This window comes from Melanotaenia boesemani (genome assembly GCF_017639745.1).
Source record: "Melanotaenia boesemani isolate fMelBoe1 chromosome 2 unlocalized genomic scaffold, fMelBoe1.pri SUPER_2_unloc_3, whole genome shotgun sequence".
Lineage (NCBI taxonomy): Eukaryota > Metazoa > Chordata > Actinopteri > Atheriniformes > Melanotaeniidae > Melanotaenia > Melanotaenia boesemani.
In genome coordinates, this window is record NW_024580584.1 from 252,628 (window position 1) to 262,389 (window position 9,762).

General features: G+C 41.1%; 1 long non-coding RNA gene across 2 annotated transcripts; it reads right to left on the bottom strand.

The window, feature by feature from the left end:
* Positions 1 to 2,170: 2,170 nt before the first annotated feature.
* On the bottom strand, positions 2,171 to 4,147 carry LOC121636064. 2 transcript variants are annotated; one of them, XR_006009606.1, is made up of 4 exons: positions 4,075 to 4,147; positions 3,102 to 3,307; positions 2,649 to 2,801; positions 2,171 to 2,279 (listed from the first exon to the last, which is right to left on the bottom strand). It is a non-coding gene; the product is annotated as an uncharacterized LOC121636064 (long non-coding RNA). The 2 variants fall into 2 exon arrangements; XR_006009607.1 differs by having other exon boundaries at positions 4,088 to 4,145.
* Between the last annotated feature and the right edge of the window lie 5,615 nt (positions 4,148 to 9,762).

Consider the following 9,762-nt stretch of genomic DNA (forward strand, 5'->3'; position numbering starts at 1 on the left):
AATACTCTTAGTATATATGTTTACAATCTTTGCAACTATAAAACCTAACCTGTTAAATGTAACAAACATGTTAACCTTAAGAACTTAACAAAATATACACAAAATAAGTGGCTGATTGTACTTGAGTGCATTTGCTGCACTAGACAGCACTCAGCACTCTCCCAGTGTGCAGGATGAGAGCAGAGAAGCAGAGAGATGCTTAAGGGAAGTATATCAGTCTTCCCTCGTGCAGCATTGTCCTGAAGAACTTTCAGCAGTTCTGGGGTTGCCTGACGTTAACTGGGATACTGTTCTTCTTCACCTTCCTGGTTTGGCCACTTTTAAGTGTTGTTTCCTGTCTTTTTTTCTACATTCTGCAACCTCAACCATATAAATCTCCCTGTGATGTGTTCTCTGTGTTTAATTTAAAAATATTAAACTTCCCAATGATATGGTCTTTGAAAATGTGTAAATGCATTGTTTTAATATGATTACCTCACATATTTTTTTGTTTTCACAGTCCCTGATGGTGGTCAAATGTATCCTGCTGACTTTGGCCATCCATATTTTCCTTCTGTCCCTGTCTTTGGGGAAGCCATACATACGCACGCCTTTCTCTGAGCGATTGGAGCATCCCCATGCAGCACAGCATACCATGGTGAAGACTGTATTCAAGGATAGCAGAGAAAAGAAATGGCTAGACATGCTGATCTAGTCGAGTTTTATTGTAAAGGAATTCTTTTAGGTATTAAATGCATTTGGAAAACAAAGGGTGTTTGTCTGATTTATTATGTATATGTAGGGAGTAAGTCTTGGGATAGTTAACAAATAGTGATAGAAAGCCATGTATTTTCCATGAATTGAAATCAAAATTTTAGTTATTTGCCATGGATTTTCTGTAAGAACACATTATATTGTGAGTCCAGACTTGTGTAGTTATTAGTCTGCCTCAGTCAAAATAAGTCTTAAGACTTAAAAGCAATTCACACAAGTAGATACTAATAAGTAAGAATAGATAACCCATTTATTTGAAATGAATTGGGATCTAAATTTTATTTATTGGATATAGATTTCCTGTAAGAACAGTTATCATTATGCTGTGAGCCTAGATTTATTGTGTAGTCACTTGGTAAATCATTGTCGTCACCTGTTGGTATGCCTCAGTCTGAAAGATAAAGTTAAAAAAACAGAAAATATTACATTGCTGTTGATGTCATACAGGTTTAGTAAACTTAACATGATTCATATCAATGAACACAACTATAAAAATATTGCAAAGCAAAGTCTTCATTGATCATTATTTACCGATTATCGTAGTTTTCTTATTATTTTGTATTGGCCGCCAAGCACTTCCTGGAACTTTTGGAGGCTACATGGACCACGTGATCGGCAAGCGTTTTGAGCTTCCGGTGGCGCCACGCTCTCTCTAAAGGCACTCTAGTTGAAAGCAGGCGATAAAATCAAGAGGAAAATAGTGAGCTGTAGATAAATTTAAAAGTGGAATAGTGTCTGACTAAAAAGCTGCAGTGAAGTTCGATTTCAACATTACTTGCAGAAAGCAGCTGAAAATGTGAACCGTTCTTCACATCTATTAACTTCAGTTTGACAAATATGCAGCAGGTTTGTATTTATTGTACAAAATCACATAAAAACAAGAGAAAAGAAGAAAAGTTTCATGTTGCTTTGTGTAATTAACTGAACATGAACTTGACCTTAACACAGAAGACTTTGATCCAGACCTGTACACATATTACACTGGGCTAAAACCAAGGGTCCCGCCCACCGCAGAGCCCCTGTTTTCCTGAAGGTCTCCGTATGAGGTCTGCAGCGTAGCTTCAAGCAGTTAGTGCAGCTGTTTGCAGCGGCAGCTTTGCAGCTTCCTGAATCCTCCTCTTTGTGGAGGAGAGAACCCAGTCGGTGAAGGAGTGTTGGCTCCTGTGGAAAAGGCGAGGATCGTTCCCAGTTTCTGTTCCTTCCTCATCTGGTGGAAAAGGAAGAAAGAAACTGGACAATAAACAGAAAGCAGAACATCTCTTACTATTCTAAACTGACACACAATGACCAGATGCAGCTAAATATTTCAGTTAGAAGAAGAAACGGTCAAATTCCATGGATTTACTTCTGTGTGTGTCTCCAGAAAGGAAGAACTTCCTCAGCAGCTTCTGTTGCTGCCAGCTGGAGGTGGCGGATAATGAAAAGACTGTCGGCCACATCAGCTGAGAGGCTGCAGGAGACCAGCACAGAAGAGCTGAGCTTGGATTTAGTCCAGCACACCAAGTGTTTTCAGTCCATCTCTGAATCTAAGACAGAGACAGACAGATTGAAGAGGCTTTTATTGGTTTAAAAAGAAAAAAAAACTCAAATAAAATTCAGTAAAAATGCAGAAAAAGACGACATTTACACGTTAAAGTGAAAAGTATGTGAAAAGTCAGCAGTTGGTTTCTTTAAAAGCTGTGTTGTCCAGACTTTGGTGATCGGCATCTCTGTAGAGCACCAGATTCCCTCATTATTAGATCTCAGTCAAATTCCAGAGCAAAGCCCCACATTTACTCCTCGTTAGAAATTTAACACGTCTTCAGTTTGTTCATAGACACGAAGTTTAAAGAAAGTTCATGAAGAGCTGACGTTACAAAGATTAGTGCTGACTGACAATGTTTAGCTTGTTTCACCAAGAGAGCAGAACATCCCAGAATCCGCTGTGTTGGTCTGATGGACAGAACTTTCCATTTCTAGACTTTGTGTATCAGATCTGCATCCAGCTGCTGTCCAGCTGCAGTTTGGCTGAAATCAGTCTGTTGCCACATGCCGTCAGAAACTCTAGGCTGGAAAACATCAAGTACAATGTAGAAAAGTTTCAAGTAAACAGTCCTTAAAAAACACAACAACAACAAACTTATTAACGCACAACACGCAGCTCCAATAAAGCAGCAACACATCTGCTTGTTTTCCATCCTTCATGAGGACATGACTCAGCAGGTCTGCCGTCAATAACATGAGTCAGCAGGAATTTACCACACGTACTTTATTAATTACTACATGAATCATGAAGGTAAATCCATGTCAGTAGTCAGTACAGCACGTTTACACATTGATAGAAAGAACAATGACATATAAGTGCAGACCTGACATCAGCTGACAGCTTCCCTCCAAAGGCGTCTCTTATTGGTTCAGGAACTCCGTTGGTCCCAGATTTCTGGAATTCAGATCCGTTCAGTTCATGTCCTCGTTCAGCAGCTTCTGCTTTGTGCCACGTTTGATGACAGAACAGCTGGATGTCCCGGAAGAAGGACGACGTCCTTGTTTCCAGTATCATGATCCTGATTTTAGCCTGAAAATAGAACACATTCATTTTATAGTTAATATTTGATGTTTGTAGAAAGTTCCCACAGTTGTTAAATGTTAAATGAATCATGTAAACCTTCACTAACTAAATCAAACTCTAGCCAGTGTAAATACTTTGAGACGTCCTCATGTTGCCGTGGTTACGGACGGAGCAAACGGCCGCTAGTTGTGTTAAACACACACTAAGCTCCAACAGTGATGTGACTGGACTGATGGAAGCAGTTTCCAGAACTCTTTATCTGAACTGACAGAAACATGTTTGATAAAACTCAGCCTAAAAGAAAAGTCACTTTTCTTTGTGTTTTACTAAAAGACTAAAAATAAAAGAGCAGCTTCATTTTACCAGCTTTATTTTTATCCCATCAGCTTGTGAAGAAACTAATTATGTAATGTGTGATCCAGATAAGTGGTGGAAAGACGACTGTAACAGCTGCTCTGGTGAGGAGAGTGTGTTATTAAAATAGTCCCATTAACTGGGGCAGGAAGAATGGAGCAGACCCCCAACTGGACCGGGTCTAGAGTCTGCAGGTTATTAGGTGTGAACGCAGCCTCCAGCAAAGAAAGACTTTCTGTCCTCTGACAACATGTCATACAACACGTTATTCCCCAGCTGCCACTGCTGATGCTTCTATGACTCTCAGAAGTGTGTTTCTCTTTAATGGGAGCAGCAGCACAGCCTGCAGCTACATGAGCAAACACACACTACAGGACGGACTTAGTCCACTGGAACTAACACTTGGAGATTCTATTCACATTTTATTTTCACCTTTTCCTCGGTCGGGACGTCCAGCTGCCAAAGTGTTTGTGAGTCTTGTGTCTTAAAGACCATGGCGACCCTCCGGTCCAGGTCTTGAGTACATGCCTGGACTGCTGAGGCTTTAGGTCTGAAGAGTCCTCTCATCTGATGCTGGACCCGTTCTGAGTTTTATTAGGGACGGATGAACCGTCCTCTGCTGCTCAAGAGACCAACACAACCATGTCATGATGAAAGATTTCTGAAACCACTGCATCTCATTTCTTCCATCCATGTCAGGCGGGAACTAGAGACGACCTGCACCTGCTTCTCAGCCAATCATAGAGCAGCATAAACTGCCTGCCTTTCCCACCAAACTCCTTCTGTTTCCACCAAATCTTTCCTCATACACACACACACACACTTCTTCTACATACATGTTCTATTCTTACATGCAGATATTACCGTATTAACTACGTCCACTGAATTAGAGAAAATAAATGAAAGAGGGAAAGAAAATGTGAGCATGTGAGAGTAAGAATATATGTACAGTATGTGAGAGAGAAAATGTGTGTATGTGTGAATAAAACTGTGTGTGTGTGTGTGAGGATGAATTATGGCCTATACAGCTCCTCATACCTGTCTGTCCACTTCTACCTCACCTGTCTAGTTTCCTCCTGTCAGCAGCATCTTTTCATCTCCTCCATCATGTCCTCACTGAGGAGTCTCATATTAAAGTAGAAGCAGGTCAAAGTGGTGATTGGTCTCTTAGAGGCTGGGGGTGAAAGCTTCTCACACACAAGGAGCTCAGACATTTCATTCATTTCCCTCATGTTTGATGAAGCTGCTTAAAAACAGTCAGATGTAGAGGAGAAGGGATTAGATGGAGACAGAAGCCAAACCTGACCCCCCTCCTCCTTTCAGAGTGGAGCCTATTGGAGAGCGATGGCTGAGACCAGGTCTGAGAAAGTGTGTGTGTGTGTGTTTTCATTGGATTCATCACTTTCAAAGTCAGCATCAAAGTGTCAATAGATCAGATTCCTGGAAAGTCAATGGAAGCAAACACGGTGAACAGGAAGCTCCACCTGTCTGACAACAACAGGAAGTTTCCATTAGTGGACGTCCCTCAGTCATGTCCTGATCATCCAGACAGATGTGATGGTGCCCTCTTCAGGTTCTGTGTGGAAATGTTCTGACTGCTCGCTGTTACTGGGATGTTAGTGGAGAGGAGACGTTTGTCAGTGAGTTCCAGAGGAACCAGAAGGAGAGGAACCAGTAAAGACAGCGTGTTGGGAGGAAATGAATCCTCATGGAGTCTGAGCTGCTCTCATCGTCATGGTTACGCTGTCTCTCACAATAACAGATGAACAGCATGTCCTCCTCCTCCGTCTCCAGCAGTAGCAGCGTATGTGGAGCGTCCTGCTGGAACTCTGTCCTTCTACAGAGTCTCCTCTGACTCTGATCTTCCTCCACATCTTCATCAGCACCTTCATCATCCTCTGCTTCCTGGGTTTGGCTTCTTGTTCAGCTTGTTTTCTTCCTCAGTGTTTGTGTTGTGTAAAGAGTTTGATCCTGTCAGACATTATTGACCAGAGTTCAGTCTGGAAGCGTCTGTCTTCTTCAGAAACAGCCTTTCAGATTCACGTATGAAACTCTTCTAGATGATTCCTTGGATGTTTCCTGTTTTCCCTCCTTTAAAGATAGAAGCTGGGATTCTTCCAGGATCAACTGGACATGGTTTGTGTTTAGTTCTTGTCAGTTTCACTTCATGATGCTGGAAATGAAAATCCTCCCAGTGCGTCGCTCTGTTTGCCTCATTCTGTCCTTCATTTGACTTTTTCACTCTTTCACATGTTGAATTAGAGATTTTTTCACATCAGAAATAGTTTCTGAAACAAAAAGTGGAATTTTCAGTTTTCCCATTCTGTCTCCAGATGTTTGACTTTGGATTTAAGGCCTTTGTGAAGTATTGATGCATGTAGCGGCTCAAACAGGGAGAGCAGCTGCTAATCCTGCCATCACCTCAACCAGACTTTACACTTCAGAGCTAAACTAGAAACTTCTGCCATTTCTACACAATCAAGCCAACAGTGATGCTGAAGCAGAAGAGCTCATTTCTGACAAACCTTTACACGGAAAAGAAGCAGCGACACTAAACCAGCAGAGGAAGTCTGAGGAAACCTTTTAGAAACACTCAGCTTCTAAAATCAGCTTCAACATGAATCACTGATGGGATTAAAAGATGTTTCCATCAGCAGCAGGAACAACAGTTTCCTGCACTTTGTTCTGATTCTAGCTGCCATTTTATCATAGAAAGAAGAGCCAGCAGGACCTGAGACTGGACTCATGAGACTGGACCGCTGTAGCCATGCACACACAGCTGGATGATGCAGATGTTAGAGGGAACGATGGAGACTCAGAGGAGAAAAAGCTTTGATCCTCTGAGTTCAGAGCTCATCTCATGGCTGTTTGAAGGCTCATCATGATCTAAAGTTGGACTTAAACCTGAATCCGAGTTCAGTGTGAACAGTTCTAATGATGCTCAGATGATGCATTAATCCCAGCAGGAAAAACATCTGGAACGTTCTGGCCTTTCCATCAGATTCTTTCCTGCTATCAACATGTTGGTGCTTGTGTTGTGATGATGTCGTTTCAGACTGGAAACTTCTGGAAACTGCATCATGAAGATTCTTGTGTTCAAACTGGAACAAAGACGTGAAAACTGGGTTGGACTTTCTGGAGCGGTTCTTAACTGGTTCAGGTCCTATTTAGAAGGCCGGAGTTATTTTGTTACGATCGGCAGCTATGAATCCGAGCGAGTGGCCATGACTTGTGGAGCCCCCCAGGGGTCAGTCCTTGGACCTCTTCTGTTCAACTTGTATATGCTCCCTTTGGGTCAAATATTACAGAACTATAGCATTAATTATCAAAGTTATGCAGATGATACACAACTTTATGTGTCTCTGTCACCAGATGACTGCAGTCCAATAGACTTAATGTGTCAGTGTCTGGAGCAAATAAACACCTGGATGAGGGAGAATTTTCTACAATTAAATGAAGACAAAACTGAGATTATTCTGTTTGGTAGCAAAGACAAGACGGTCAGCATTGGTAAACACCTGGAGACTCGGGCTTTTAAAATCACCAACCAAGTTCGTAACCTGGGAGTGTTGATAGACTCAGACCTGACTTTCAGCAGCCATATCAAAGCTTCACTAAGACAGCTTTTTACCAGCTCAGAAACATCAACAAAATTAAAAGTTTAGTCTCCCAGAAAGACCAAGAGAAACTCATCCATGCATTCATCTCCAGTAGGCTGGATTGCTGCAATGGTCTTTTAACAGGACTTCCTAAAAAGAGCATTAAACATCTGCAGCTCATCCAGAACGCTGCAGCTAGAGTTTTAACCAGGACCCAGAGATCTGAACACATCACACCAGTTTTGAAATCTTTACACTGGCTTCCAGTCAGTCACAGAATAGATTTTAAAACCCTTCTGCTTGTTTACAAATCCCAGAATGGTTTAGGCCCAGAATACATCTGTGATAAATTCAGAGAATATAAACCTAGCAGAGCTCTGAGATCCAAAGATTCTGGTCAACTAGTCCAGACCAGAGTCCAGACTAAACATGGAGAAGCAGCATTTAGCTGTTATGCTGCAAACAAATGGAACAAACTGCCAGTGGAGATTAAACTTTCCCCAAATGTAGACATTTTTAAATCCAGGTTAAAAACATTTCTTTTCTCATGCGCCTATGCATGAAATCTGTACGGTAACTTTTTTTTTTTTTTTTTTTTTTTTTTAACTTATCTTGCTTTTAATCATTTTAATGTAATTTATTATTTTATTGTGATTATGTGTTCATTATGTGTTGATGCCTTTTACTATTCTAAATATCTGTAATATCTTTGTTTTATGTAAAGCACTTTGAATTGTCCTGTACATGAAATGTGCTATACAAATAAACTGCCTTGCCTTCCTGTTTGATTGTTCAGGAAGTTTGTGTCTGTTCATTTATTCCTTCATTTATTTCAGTTCTCTTTACTTCGGATTTTCACTCTACTTCTATTTATTTGGCCTCTTGTCAGGCTGTTTAGTTAAATCCTGGATGTGGTGACAGGTTTCAGGTTTTGGGGTAAATGAAGCAGTTTTGAAGCAAACCTGCATCCTGCTGCCTTACTGCTTGGTCCCTGACGGAGCATTAGAGGAGAAATAAACGCTGGGAGGCCTGGAAGTGGACAGGTGGGACATCAGCATGATTACAAATCCAAACTTTGGTCCTAGAGTCGGGAACAGATGGAGGAAGACGAGGAACTGTCCAGGGATAAATACATAAAAGCAACATATGGAGGCAAACACACGGCAGAAGCAGCAAATATGCAAGTTTGATGCCAAAAAGACCCAAAAAGTGGAAATGAACATTTAAATGAAGAAAAATAAAAACTTCTCAGTTTACTTTCTGCTTCCAAAAAGGCTCTAAAATCTACTTTCACATCCAGGAGCCGTTGCAGGGATTTCACTAAATATTTATTGTAGCTGGACATAGAATTTCACCTTAAACCAGATAATCTGAAGTTTTACGTTTTTATTTCCACTGTAAAATCCACCTTTATAAAAAGATAAAAACCAATGATTTCTCCCTCCAAAGTCATTTCTAAAGCACCTGTGACCTGGTCCCAATGACATCAGCTCAGTTTAGCTTTACAATGGTGGAAATACGCCTTCAGACAGTCTAGTGCTGCTTCATTCTGATCACATGTTCAAAGCGAACTCACTTGTAATTCCATCAAATGAAGCACAGAGCTAAAAGAAAACAGAGACGTTTGTTTGAGGCCATGAGGAGGTGGACAACTTTCCAGCAGCTGCTTTGATGTGTGAATCAAACACTTCAGGCTACTTTGTTAGCATGTATTCCTTCAGGCTGCCCACACACACATCTGAGTCTATTTAGTGGAAATACAAGTCTACTTTTCTTCAAGGCCTCAATACTGTGTCAAAGATTCCCACCGATATAAAATCCCCTGCAGGTACTATCGTCTCCCAGAGAAGGCCCCGTGGTCAAACCTCAGCTATGTGGAAGTTTCCTCTTCACTTTGCCCATGTGGGCTTTTCCCAGGATCTCTGCTTTCTTCCCAAAGTCCAGAAACCTGCATGGTAGGTTTGCTGCTTCCAGACTGGATGTTTTAATGTGGGCATGTTTGCTTTTTAACTGTTTTTACCAACTGCAGCTGGAAGCTCCAGGCCACCATGACTGTAAAGCAGAATACTGATGTTTAACCCGTTCACACTTTGTTTCAACATGGCCTCCAAAAACCAGAGTTTAAGAAAAATTTAATACTTCACGTTTTTATCACAAGCTACATGAAAATAAAAGCTGGTTAAATGTGTCTTGTTGGTTTTTCAGCGTTCTCTCATCAGTTGTAATAAACATGTAATAAATGTGTTAAAGCAGCGAGTGTGAAAGGGAGACGGCAGCTTTGCATCAGGCTGGAACGTGCTCATAATGACGGATCAAAGCTGGAAACATCACTGACAACTTGCACCATGCAGGAATTTACTGGAAACATTTTAACTGCACATAGAAACATGCAGTTTAATAACTAATTCATCTGAGCTGAAACTGAGTCTAAATACAAGTTTTTATGACGTCTTTGAGCTGAATGGATCCACTGATTTCAGCATCAACTTTTCACTCAGCATTTCTTCA